At 45.3% G+C, this 13,075-nt stretch overlaps 1 long non-coding RNA gene across 1 annotated transcript; it reads right to left on the bottom strand.

Annotated features, from left to right (window-relative positions):
* Window positions 1–234: 234 nt before the first annotated feature.
* LOC311601349 lies at window positions 235–3,284 on the bottom strand. The gene is made up of 3 exons (XR_014780540.1): window positions 3,209–3,284; window positions 2,107–2,263; window positions 235–296 (listed from the first exon to the last, which is right to left on the bottom strand). It is a non-coding gene; the product is annotated as an uncharacterized lncRNA (long non-coding RNA).
* Between the last annotated feature and the right edge of the window lie 9,791 nt (window positions 3,285–13,075).

The following is a 13,075-nucleotide window of genomic DNA, read 5'->3' as shown; positions in this document are numbered from 1 at the left end:
CACTGCTTAGAATGTGGTTGTTCTTGGAGATAACCTCCTTGAGCAGCCCTGCAATGGCTGAGCACAGTCACACTCACGTTGTCAGGTAGTTCATCAAATGCTGACACTCACCAGAGTTTCCTGCTGTAGTTGTTGCCCCTCCTGCATATGCTCAACTCCTACCAGCTGAGGGTAAGTAGAGGCACAGAGAAGTTCTCCAGAGATTGTGAGCAGAGGAGTCAACAGCTGCAGCCCAGGAGCTCTGTCCTTCTCTCGAACACCACAGAACAGCTGCAACACCTTCTAGATTGAAGAGCCTGGAAAGGAAGCCCCGGGACCTAGCCTGCCTTCTCCATCCTCAACACAGTAGTCATTAGCTCTAAGATTCAAAGTAGGTGGCTCTGTACCCTCTCCTGTGTTTCTCCACTCCAACAACAATGTCAATAAAGTGGCCCCAAGCTGAAAGCACCTCACTATAACCCAGTGAGGAGACATGGGGTGGTAGAGTCAGTTTGACCTTGTTTATCTTTTCAACATGAGGCCAAGTTCAATTCACCCTCCAGGGAGAGCTCAGGAGTTACATATTAGTGTGGCTCATGCAGGGGAAATGATGAAATTCACAAGGGCTTCCAGACATGGTTTAATTTAACTTCTACACTTGCTCATTTCCACATAGAAAGGACAAGACTTGGCTTATATATAATGGAATATTATATATACGCAGATTTACAGCTGCATATTCATGAGTTTTCTGTGGCATCCAACATTTATAAAGATTCTTAGTCCCAAATGCATTTTATAATAAAAAAGGAAGAGCATTATTAAGACTATCAGCTTCAGTCCACACCCTTCCTCCACATCTTTTCATGCCACAGTAGCAGCCAATAGCCAGGGCTATGTATTGAGCAATGTTTTGAAGTGTATCTTGAGGACAATGAAGGGGAAAGTAGGCTTGACGTGTTGTAGCCTGTAGGTATTGTTCACCCTGACTGGGCTGGAGACATGTTCCTGTTAATAACTGTCCCACCCACTGTGATCTCAAGCCACCTGAAGCCTTGCTCCTGAGCCCCTGCTGCACTCCCAACTCCTGCTGGGATTCTAACTCTGTCAGAGGACAGCCTGATAGACCCCACTGATAACCCTCACCTCAGGCTCTCTGACTAACTGAAGCAAGAGCCTGCTCGCCCGATGAAGGATTAATGTGTGTGGCCAGAAGCCTCACCTTGCACTAACTGACCTAGGACTACTCTTGCCACCCAAATTACACATCACCATGGAGTGGCCCCAACACTTTAACCTCAAGCTCGGGTCATCAGTGACAACAAATGGCTGCTGGGAGAAGGAGATTGAGGGTTGTTTTTCTGGCAATATAGACTCTCTCATGGGCTGTCTGTGTCCCAGTGAATGACTCCACACCCGTGCACATACTGGCTGCACTGAAGAGATTCAGTGGGCAGAGAGTGGTGGTAGGAAAACTAATGTGTGGAGTTAGGGGAGAGGGAGAAGGACAGACTGATCAAAGTACATGTTATTCATTCTCAAACACCAAATTAAAAATCAACTCTCAGATTCAGAGCTAGGTTTCCATTAACTATGCCACAGGGGATGTTAAATGATTAGGCTTTTCAGCAGGAACAGTAAGCAAGGCTCTGCTGCATGATCATCTATTGTTATGCAATGCAATCCCAGTCCCCCCTTATTGGTCCTATCTTTTCCTTCCCTCTGTAGTTGTTTCTTTCCTCTCAGCATGCACTCTGCCTTCAGCTTTGGTGAACCATTGGGTATGATACAAAGGTTCTGCAACTTTCTGCCCTCGTGCATCGCCAATATCATAAGCAGCACAAAGTTCTCTTTTGTCTCTGCATCTTTGCCCACAATGCAGGTGGAAAGGGCTCCACGTGGGAAGAGCCGCAGGTGGGAAGAACCCCAGATGGCAAGGGCCCCAAGTGGAAGGGGCTCCATGAGGAAAGGGCCCCAGGTGGGAAAAGCCCCACATGGGAAGAGCCCCAGGTGGGAAGAGCCCCAGGTGGGAAGAGCCCCAGGTGGGAAGAGCCCCAGGTGGGAAGTGCCCCAGTGGGAAGAACCCCTGGCTCTCCTAGACCATTCTTGACTTTGTTCAGCACCTGCCATAAGTGCATCAGTGCTCTTTTAAACTGCTCCCAGGATGGGTAGAGGTTGGCTCAGGTCTTAGATGTTCCTACTACTCCCAGAAGTGAGAGCCTTGCACAACTCAACTGGCTTTCCACAAATATTCAAGGCTTGTGACCCTGGTGCTTAGTCAACACTAGGAAAATGTTGCCCAAAGAAAATCAGTTACTTGAGACATGAGCGTGTGGGAAATAAAGACTGGCATGTAGCCCTGCACAGAAGCTAAGATGATCAGGCAAGACAGCATTCCACCTCTGCTCTGTCTTTCTGCCTCAAGTATAAACTTGTCCTAAGCTTATGAACCTTAACCAGTAAATGGGTTTAGGCTTAGTCCTTGGAGTGAGACCCTTCTACCAGTAGATCTGGCCCCTGGCTTAGCTGCAGTCTGATGAAACCAGGGAGCTAATGAAACTTGGTGGATGAGACTGCTCAATACACTACCAACAACTTGGTGGCTCCAGTTAGCCTCTGGGCATTCCTCCATGGCACACACAAGTCCTGACACTGCAGAGACATGGGGGTGGTGAATGGGTGAAATTTCTGGAGTCACTGATGTTTCCTGCCCAGATGGAGGCCTTGACCCCAAAAGTCAAAGGGTAATTAACCACATAGTCACCTTGGTGATGAAACAAAACCCACAACCCTACAGAATCAAACCATGTCAAATACAGAGAGGCCGAGGTCAGCAGACAGGACAGGCAAATTGCAGTATTTAGAATAGCGAATTCAAGTGTTTGTGTAATCCAAGTTCCAGCCTGTGGGGAAGGTAGGTGGAAGAGGAGCTGGAAATTCACCTGACTGGGAGTGGGGTAGGACTTCAGCAAGGAAACAACCTCTAGGTTTTAGGAGAGGGCTGGTATCATGGGATGATTTAAACCTGAGGCATTGGGTATGCCGTCTGCTAGGCAAGCCAGTGTAAGGAGGGTACTTGTGCACAGTAAATGCCTTGAGAAAAGTGGTTTGGTTTTCTGGTTTAGGGCTGATTTTTTATTCCACATGTGTCACCTGCCAATGACCAGTGTCTAGCCATGTCCATCTGGGATTTAGGGTGGAGAATCAAGACAATACTTTGAGTTTTTACCTGGATCATCTATGAATCCCTTTGTTGACTCCTGGGTTTACAAGGTAAGGTTAAGACAGTTGACTGACAGCAGGGACTTCATCTGTTTTCTGAAGCTCTCCAAGATCCTAAAAACAAGGAACAGGCGAAGAAACACATGTTAGTCATCTCTAAGTCAAACTTCAGCTCCTCCCCTACCCCCCTTCCCCGTGCTCCTTTGAAGGCACAGAGCAAGCACTGATCCTGTGAAAGGATGAGCATGCTGGGAGATCAGACCCTCCTAATTGATTGCATCTTTCCTTCTATTTTCCTGGCCCAATTGGGTCTTCTCCCTTGGTTCCCTCCTCTAGTCACTGTATGTTCTTCTCTCAGTCACCAAGATATCTGCCTGACTCTTCCCTGTAGGCTCAATGTTCTTAGCAAATAGATTTTATTATGAACTTATTGACCAAGAGTACCTCACTGATAACCCGACTAACCTAAATAATAAGAAAAAGAGTTTTAAAAATACAATAATGAAACCATAAAGATATCAGTTCTGAGGAATGGTTATCCTGGCATAATCAGCAGGATTTCTTCTGCAGGAACCTGGAGCAACCAGAACCCATAGCCTCAAATGGAGCCCAGAGCCCCGAAGCCTTCCCTCCAGCAGTTCTCTCTAGGAGCACCTTGAGGCACAGGAATGAATAGCCGAAATTATCCCCAAGTCTCCAAAGGATCCGCCTCTTATTTTGGGCTCACATATATACCTCTTCTCAGAATTTGTTCAAGCGTGTTTTTCAGCTGGTTAATAACCAATCTCCCCCACATGGTGATTTGACTTCTAAGGGGATAAACATTATCTGCTCTCTCACAAGTCTTTTTCTCATCCTCAACTTGTGATCTAAACAAAAACATGTTTATCTCTCCTTCATCTCCCCTTTCTATTAAATAAAATAAGTTATATACAACAAAATAAGAATTATCCAGTAAGTCACATTTACAAGGAGCAGTCAGTCCGTTTGTAGTTAAAATTTTCAGGAAATTATTCAACTATCTATCCTATGCTACTGTTTCTTATCCTAATATCTACATTTTTCAAACTAAATTTATATTACTACTGTTACTATCTAGTCTTCAACCCCATAAGAGATTCCAGAAGGAAAAACTATCTAATATGAAGGAAGTGCAGGCAAGCAACTTCCAAAAGTATTGACAGGACAGAGAGCTGAGTGTCTGTACTGTCACAAGTTCCTCTTCATTGTTGGGGCATCCCAGCCTTCAGCCAGCCAGCCCAAGGCATCTTAAAGACTGCTTCTGTACTGTCACAAGTTCCTCTCCATTGTTGGGGCATCCCAGCCTTCAGCTAGCCAGTCCAAAGCATCTCACAGACTGCTCTGAAGCAGGAATCCTGAAGGATTGGCCCACGTAATCCCTGCAAAGCTGGGCAGCTAATTTCTCAGTTTCAGGCTTGATCATAGTGGACAGTCATTCTGTCATCAGCTGTAGAGATAAGCAAAGTTCTTCAGACCAGTGGCTGTCTGCCACTATCTTTTCTTGATGGCTGCGTGATTAGACTCGAGGTGCTGCCAGGAACAGATGTGTCTCTCTGTCATAAAAGCCCTTTATTATTAAATGCCATTTTCTTTGGATCTCTGAAGTGTTTGAAGACCATCTATCTATCTATTCTATCCGTCATCAACCTATTCCTTTGGAAACATATACAAAAAACTTAATAAAGCTTATTCTATAATTAAGTAATTTATTATCTAGTCAGATTTATAAGTGACCAACTAACAATTTCTATCTCTGACTGTACTGAGCAAGTTGTAACAGTTGTATTTCACCTGTTCAAATAAGTTGTACATGTATAAAACATTACATAAATGTCAAACAAAATGATCTTAAGTTTCTACCAGTGTACAATATACAATTTAAGTTTCCATTAACATACCATATACAATACATAAAGCAAATGTTGAAAAAGAAAAAACTTAAATTCCTGTCAATCTACAATACCAATATGAAATATTTGAATACCAATATAAATTATTTGAGGCCAGCAGATTCAATAATCTACTTTTTATTCTATAAATCTATACCCTACCTTATATTCTTTCCTTATATTGTCCCTTCTTCACCCTTTATTCCCTAATGTTAGATAAGATAGAAAAATAAGGGAGAAAGAATGATAGAAGAAATCCTTAAATGAAACTTTTATTAACTTACAACTAACCCCCCTAGGCAAAAATGGACATCGATAACCCACCAAAAACCACCACCCCACATATTGGGAATGGGGACATCGTTCTCTTAAAATTACTTTTTGCTGTTTGGGGGAAAACATCTTTTGGGTAACCATAGAAAAATAAGATGTTGGCCAAGCGCTGCAAAAGCTAGCGGTATCTGTTTTGTCCAGTCTTTTTTGGATTGATCCTTGGGACTAGCCCCTTTTAATGTCAACAGGCATGCAATTGCTTGAGGAAATAGTAGCTAAAGCAGTCTTTGATGTTGAATTGCTCAGGCTACCTGCTTTGTCATGTATTTATTATTTAGACAGCATGTGTGCCTGCACGCCAGAAGAGGGCACCAGATGTCACTATAGATGGTTCTGAAGCACATGGTTAGTTCTTGGAAATTGAACTCAGGGTCTCTGAGCCATGGTTTGTAGTCATATTGAATATCATTAAAAATCCCTAAAGAAAACTGAAACAACCTGACGTTAGCATTTTCTGAGATCCTGCAGATGTTGGGTTTTTATACTTTTCTGTTTAAGGCCATCTAGGAAAGGAATAATTATATTATTCTACAACTGAATGGCTTATATGACAAATACTGAATACGCTTTTTAGGCTATCTGCCTGCATCTGTAGACACACACAAATGGGTTAAAATATAAAATAAAACCCTCAGTCAAAACTATCTTGTTTGTAAGGACCAAACAAACTCCCTTTTGAAAAAGAGACTCCATTTTGCAAAGGAAACTCCATTTTGTGTTCAACCTATCCGAAAGCTGTACCCAGATTCCAGACTAAGCACACACTAGCCTAAACAGAAAAAAAATATTTGCTGACAACACAATCAGCTCACCTTGGGAAAGTCCAAATATACTCTCTGCTGGTGAAGCTGAGTAGCAGGGGGTCTGGCACATAGCAAGAACCAATTGGGAAAGGCCAGGCCCAAGTTCCTTATGCCCCCATGACTGCCTCAGCCAATTTTTTCTGTAGGCCAACTTGAACTACATCTAATACCCAACCCTGAAACTCTAAGTCTTGTAACTCTCTGCTTGCAGCTTTTCTGCCCAGATGTCATCCAATCATATACTGTAAAACCCATTTCCTTGTCTAAAACCTATATTTAATAAACCCTCTCAGTTGAGACTCCAGGCCACTTCCCTGCACCTGCTGCATCAACGCATTGGAGGTGTGTCCTGGGTTAGAACCTGCAATATAAAGACATCCTTGCCACTGATTTGGACTCCGCTCTTGGGTGGTTTGTTCAGAGATTCTCTCAAAATTTGGGCATAACATTGTTAAATGCCTACTTAAGATAACCAGAGCTGGACTCGTGAACACTTAATATTCCTTCCAAAAAGGAGATAGGTAAGACGATTGGCCCTTCCTGGGAATATCCTGTCCAAATCCAGCCCACCTAGGAAAGCACTCACAGCCCCGCCAACAAGAGTTGCTGCAGCACACACAAACAGGCTCCCTCTTCTCCACTGCATTCAGTAGTTTGCCAATACTTTACACTTCACCCAGTCCTCAATGTGTCCATCAACTGGCAAGACAGGAGGCAGACCTGTCACTGCTCAAAGCTCATACCTTGGCTTGCAAGCTCTGCCCACTATGCCTACATCATCAGCCTCAGCTGCACCTAAGCATCAAGCCCTGCCTACCACTACTACCTAAGTCATCACAGCCCCACTCACAGCACCTGCTGCACAAGCTACCCCAGCAGAGAAAGCTTCTGTCACGGCCCAGCAGAAACACATCTACAGCTCCTTAGCTCAACACTCACAGCTTCTCCCTGAGAATATGCAATACTTCCCCCCAAAGACAGGGTTCTCCACCCGTGGGTCGAGACCCCCACACCAGCTATTTATATTGTAATTTGGTTCCATCCCTAAAAGTGGCAAAATTCCAGTTGTGAAATAGCAAGGAAACACATGAGGGGCTGTGTTAAAGAGTCCCAGCATTAGGAAGGTTGAAACCCACTGCCCTTCCCTGACCTTTGCAACCACAGCCCCCACCCACTACTCTATCTCAGTAGGTCACAGTGCCCCACTGCTACAGGTGTTCTCTGCCAAATGAAGGTCAAGTGAGGATTCAGCCTTCTGCCCCCTCCTCAGAAAGTGACCACTCACATCATAGCCTTGGCCTGGTGCTCTGCATTCCCTGCTCACTTATCTCACCACTCACACAGCCCAGCCCACAACAACTGCCACAGCAGAAACAGCCCTGGACCCCCTTCTCCTTCAGCGGTTCTGGGCAACATGAAGTAGGGACCAAAAGTTATACTGACACAATCTAGCACTGAGAGAAATGCCAGACCTCAATCAAGTCCTGCATTAGCAAGAGAGCTCAGTCCACCACTCTTCAGTCAGCTCTCACAACTCCACACTAGTATACACCTACACAGCCCCATCCTGCTCTAAGGGTGACTGTGTGTCCTCTCAGGTCAACATCCAGAGTCCAGCTATATTTTATATGGGATCTCCTAGCCTCCCAGCCTGGCAGCTCCTTAACTCCACACTGCAGGATCCATAGCAATGCCCCCAACACCTCACCACTTCCTGCTTCCCTAGTAATCAGGGGGGCCCTGCACACCCAGGTCTGCTCTCACACCCCTGCCTGAGTCTGTCTACCTCCCTGCCTCAGCTCTAAGCACTCCTGAACACTGCCCCTCCCCCATCTTGGCCTGCATCTGTTCCCAAGGGATTCCACAGTGCACAAAGTTTCCTGCTCTAACTCTTAATAGGTCCAGATCCACCCAGCCTTCCACCCTAGCATACAAGCCCCGCCCACCACTATTGACCTCCGCAGTCACAGCCCCACCCACAACACCAGCACCAGTCCTCCTGCTGCAGGGCACCCTATCTTTACTTCCAAGGTTTCTCAAAGACTCATTCTCCATTCAGCCCTGGCCCAACTCCTGACACTCCTTTTTGACTTCTTTCTAGGCCAGCTGTTATGGACACTTGCCCCTGCCCTCTTTAGAGGTCCTCACGATGAGCCTGATCCAATAGAGTCCCTAATGTTTAGAGCACCCTGTTGCAGTGATCTCACAGACTGAATGTCTGCAGAAGACCAAGCCTTTAATCCCAGCACTCAGGAGGCAGCAGCAGGATGAGAACTGTGAGTTCAAATCCAGCCAGGTCTACAAAGTGAGTCCAGGATAGCCAAGACTACAGAGAGGGACCCTGTCTCTGGGGACAAAAAAAGAAAAACAAAAGAAAAGGAAAAAGAGAAAAAGAAAAAGAAAAGATGTGTCAGGGGCTGGGCAAAGGCACCTGAGTGGATGATTGTAAACTTCCCTCAACAGTTTTACAGGAGCAGCTGGGGCAGGCCTGACCAATGGTACTCTGTGGTGCTGAGCATCCCCTCACCTGAGGTGGGGATCTTTTGGCTTAACCTGGATGCGTGGCCAGTACACTGTGAGCTGGAGGCTGTGCTGCCAGGTGACCACAAGGCTGAGCCCACCCAGGGACCCTAAGAGCCAGGCCTGCTCTATTGAGGCTCTGGTCTTTTTATCCCCTCTCTAGAGTCCCCAGAATTAAACTATCTTCAGCTGGAAAAACTGCAGCCCTGCAAGCACACAGGAGGCAAATAGTCTGCTGCTGTGGACAATCTGAAGCAGCCGCATCCCAAGCCTGGGATTAAAACCAAAAGATGTTCACATACCATAACTGGGTTTTTTTTTTAATTAATTTATTCATATTACATCTTGATTGTTAGCCCTTCCCCTGTTTCCTCCCATTCCTCCCTCCCTCCCACTTCCCCCCTTCTCCCCTCCCCTATGTCTGTGATTGAGGGAGACTTCTTCCCCCTATGTATGCTCTAAGATTATTGAGTCTCTTCTTGGTAACTTGCTATCCTTCTTCTGAGTGCCACCAGGCCTCCCCATCCAGGGGACATGGTCAGAAAAGGGGCACCAGAGTTCACGTGAGAATCAGATCTCACTCTCCACTCAACAGTGGAGAATATCGTGTTCGTCGGCTAGGTCTTGGTAGGGGTTCGAAGTTTACTGCCTATTTCTCCTTGGCTGGTGCCTTAGTTTGAGGAGGACCCCAGGACCCAGATCTGCCTGTCCTAAAGTTCTTCTTGTAGGTTTCCAGGACCCTGTGGGTCCTGTTATTTCCCCATTCTTCCATGCTACTCTCGCCTAAAGTCTCAATAGGATGTCCTCTCCTCTGACCCACTTTCTTGGTAAGTAAGGTTTTTCATGGGACGTATCCCTTGGACTAGTGTTTTGATATAAGTGAGTATATACCGTTTGTCTCTTTTTGCTTCTGGGTGAACTCACTCATTATGATAATTTCTAGGTCAATCCATTTGTCCACAAATTTCGGGAATTCCTCGTTTTTAATAGCTGAGTAATACTCCATAGTGTAAATGTACCATAGTTTCTTAGTCCAAGACACCAAAAATCTTGCTACAGCTTTGTCTTAGGCCAAGCAGGTTGATAAGAAGTACTACATCTTATACACCAATTCCAGTGGAGAGATGGGACAAAGTCAGCAGATGTTATCATACAGTGGGACACAGTCAGCAGGAAGCTGTTCAAAGTTACACAGGGGAATCACAGGGGAAACACAGGGAACTTTGAGAGCATTATAGACTGAGCGCCTAGTGGCCTTGGTTCTGGTAATCACAGCTCCATGTGATTGGAAGAGTTCAGATCACAGGATGTGAAGCAATAGCTCCCCCAAGGCCCTGACCCCAAGCCATTACCAGGTCTACTATGCATAATTCTGGTTTTAGAGACTGAGCTACATTCCTTCCTTCCCCATACTTCAGTACTTGTGGGTGGAAAGCTCCCAAGACCTGGCCCCAGGCTATTACTGGCTCTGCCAAACACGATGCTAATTTTGAGAAGGAAGTAGTTCCTTGTCCATAGGTCAGGGCCTCAGAGAAAGCCTTGGTTCATCAGGCCGGGCCGTAGAAGTTCTCTCCTTTTTAATTATTATTAATTTTTAAAGTCCAGATAAGTTTACCGGTGTCTGAATATCCAAGAGACTCTTATGTCCTCCAACCAACAAATACCTTCTAGCATTGTGAAAAGAATTATCAGTACACACACTGTAGTCATAATATTGAATGGAGGTGGAGGGTTGTAAAGCAGATTAAATGCTGTAACTTGTACAATGCGTCTTTGGCTAGTTTGGATGGGAAATCTGTAAAATTAGAGAGAAACAGGTGATACAAATAATCTGGAATCATTCCCTACTTTTTGGAGCAGACGGACTTTCCAAGTAAATAATGTATGTGGAGGGCTAACATAAGCACTGATTCCAAACATGTTACAGTAGTTTTTCCTCTCTAAAAGTCCCATAGATGATCACGAGGTCCAGAGCTGTGGCTAACAGCCAAAGGTCTAGTTGAGTCTTTTTTTTTCTTTTTTGTAGACATTATAATAGGATGGGGTTTAATGAGGGGATCTCAGGATATCAACCCTGACCAGGTGGGCTCGTCCAGGACAATTGAACCGGCCCCTCAGGTTGTCCATCCAGAGGCACAGAGTCCTTTAGAACCATGGACCATGTTAGAGACATGGAACATAGCATCCAAAGGGGGATTGTGCTTTGAAAGCAGAGCATTGGCTCTTTATTGCAACCTGGGGATAATCTATCTGCTTCGGCAACGTGTGGGCTGTTAGAAACCGGAAAATTCAAGTGATGAATGAAGTGGTATTTTAAACACTGTATATCAGTCTCCATGGACACCACAAACAGCCTATTAGGTGGGACAATGGGCAAAGTCATTCTCTTCTGTCACTTTTTTCCTGGTAACATTATTGGGGCCTAGAAAGGCTGAAAAGGTAGTCAAAGACTAGATAATGGGGCACTTACCAAAAGCGTCTGTTTAACTAATCAAGCTGAAGAGACAGGAGTAGTCACATCTGCGAGACTGGTTTACATCAATTTCCAGCAGGTCCTGCTCTCAGCAGCTCTGGATGGAGTCTGTTAGCCAGGTAAAAACCTGCTGAGACAAATACAGACTAGGGACAAAAGTTAAAGTTGTGTCTATAAGACATATGGGCTAGGCTTATGCCTTTAAGACCTAGTAAAAGCATGGACAAAAACAAAAACAAGCCCCTTCCCTTCCCTCTTGTCCTTCCCAGTGGAAATCAGCCTGTGGATTCTACCTCAGAGTTTTCCAGAGAGGAGAGGACAGCTGGGTAAATTTATTATCTACCTAGATGCATGCTGCTTCCTGTGGTCCTTGACCCAGAGAGAAGAAACCTCCCCTTGCCCTGGCTAGCAGCCCCAAGCCAGACCAGCGTGAAGTACTCATTTCTGTTCCCCATGAGACCTGCCCTCCTCGCTCTTCTGGACAGCTAAGAGGAGGCAAATGCAGTTAGTCACACCATAACAATTAGATGGGGAGAGGCTGTACATTTCTGGCCATGTGTCTCTGAGTCAGGGCTCCTGGGGACCTACCTTCTAGGAATTGGGATCAGAACAAAAGGGCTAGTGCACAGCAGAATTTTAGCAGACCCATTGTATCTAGCCTGAATCTGGAGTGACAGCAGCTAAGCTGTGAAGCTGCCTTTGGTCAGTGATCATTATCTCAGAGTCTTTGTGTTATTGTCTTGAACGTTTCTCAGAGCCTTTGCGTAAACCCAGTGCTCTGACTTGTCTGTCAACCCAGGAATTCACATATGCCTTAGGTGATGGCTCTTTCCAGATAGCCTGTAGATCAAATAGGAACTTTGGGTATGTGGAAATTGACTCACAAAAGATACCTTTTCTTATTTCGAGACAGAGTTTTTCTGTTTTTGGCCTGGTTGTCTTGGAACTCACTCTGTAGACCAGGCAGGTCTTGGTCTCACAAATTTCCAGCTGCTTTGGCATTCCCTGAGTGAGTGCTGGGATTACAGGCAGTGACATCTTTTTTGTGTAAGAATAAAAAGAGATTTTAGGGCCAGGTGTCATGGTGCAAGCCTGTGATCTCAGAACTAAGGGAGACAGAGGCAGACAGATCTAGGTGAGTTCAAGGCCAGCCAGGACTAAAACATGAGTCTAGGACATACAAGTCTACACACAGGACAAAAGAAGGAAGAGAAAAAGCGCACGCGCGCATGTGTGTGTGTGTGAGAGAGAGAGAGAGAGAGAGAGAGAGAGAGAGAGAGAGAGAGAGAGAGAGAGAAGAGAAGCAAAGAGAGGAGAAAAGAAAGAAAGAAAGAAAGAAAGAAAGAAACCCTATCTATAAAAGAAAATAAAGATTGCTTCACCCAGATAAAATCTGATAATCACAGAGTAGTAACTAGTTCAATAAGATCCCAGAAACCATGCTGAGCAAACCTTCCTGTGTGTTTTTTGTAACTCACTTTTAAGCAGACATTTGTTCTACTGAAGTAGCCAGGAAGCCTGCAGGATGTTTGTTGTGCTCATAGGCATCAGACACAGCTATCTGCCCATTTTGCCTGACAGAAGGGAAGCGGTTCCTTTTGGTGGAGGGGAACTAGATGTCTTTGGACCTAACAGTCCAGAATTTGTTGACCAAAAGGGGCAGCATGGTGTCTTCTGTAAGTGCTTCTCAGCTGAAGTTAGGGTTGGTACTGGAGGCAGTGACCTCAGAGTGAGTCAGCAGGCAGGACAATCAGAGGACTGACTGCCTCTATGCTGATGTCAACTCACACAGTGGTGACACCTGAATAGGGCAAGGGGACACTTCCTCCTCTGTG

The sequence above is a fragment of the Acomys minous genome, assembly GCF_964271855.1.
Source record: "Acomys minous genome assembly, chromosome: 7".
Classification (NCBI taxonomy): domain Eukaryota; kingdom Metazoa; phylum Chordata; class Mammalia; order Rodentia; family Muridae; genus Acomys; species Acomys minous.
The sequence above is the reverse complement of the archived record's forward strand: the minus strand, read 5'-3'. Positions and strand labels throughout refer to the sequence as shown.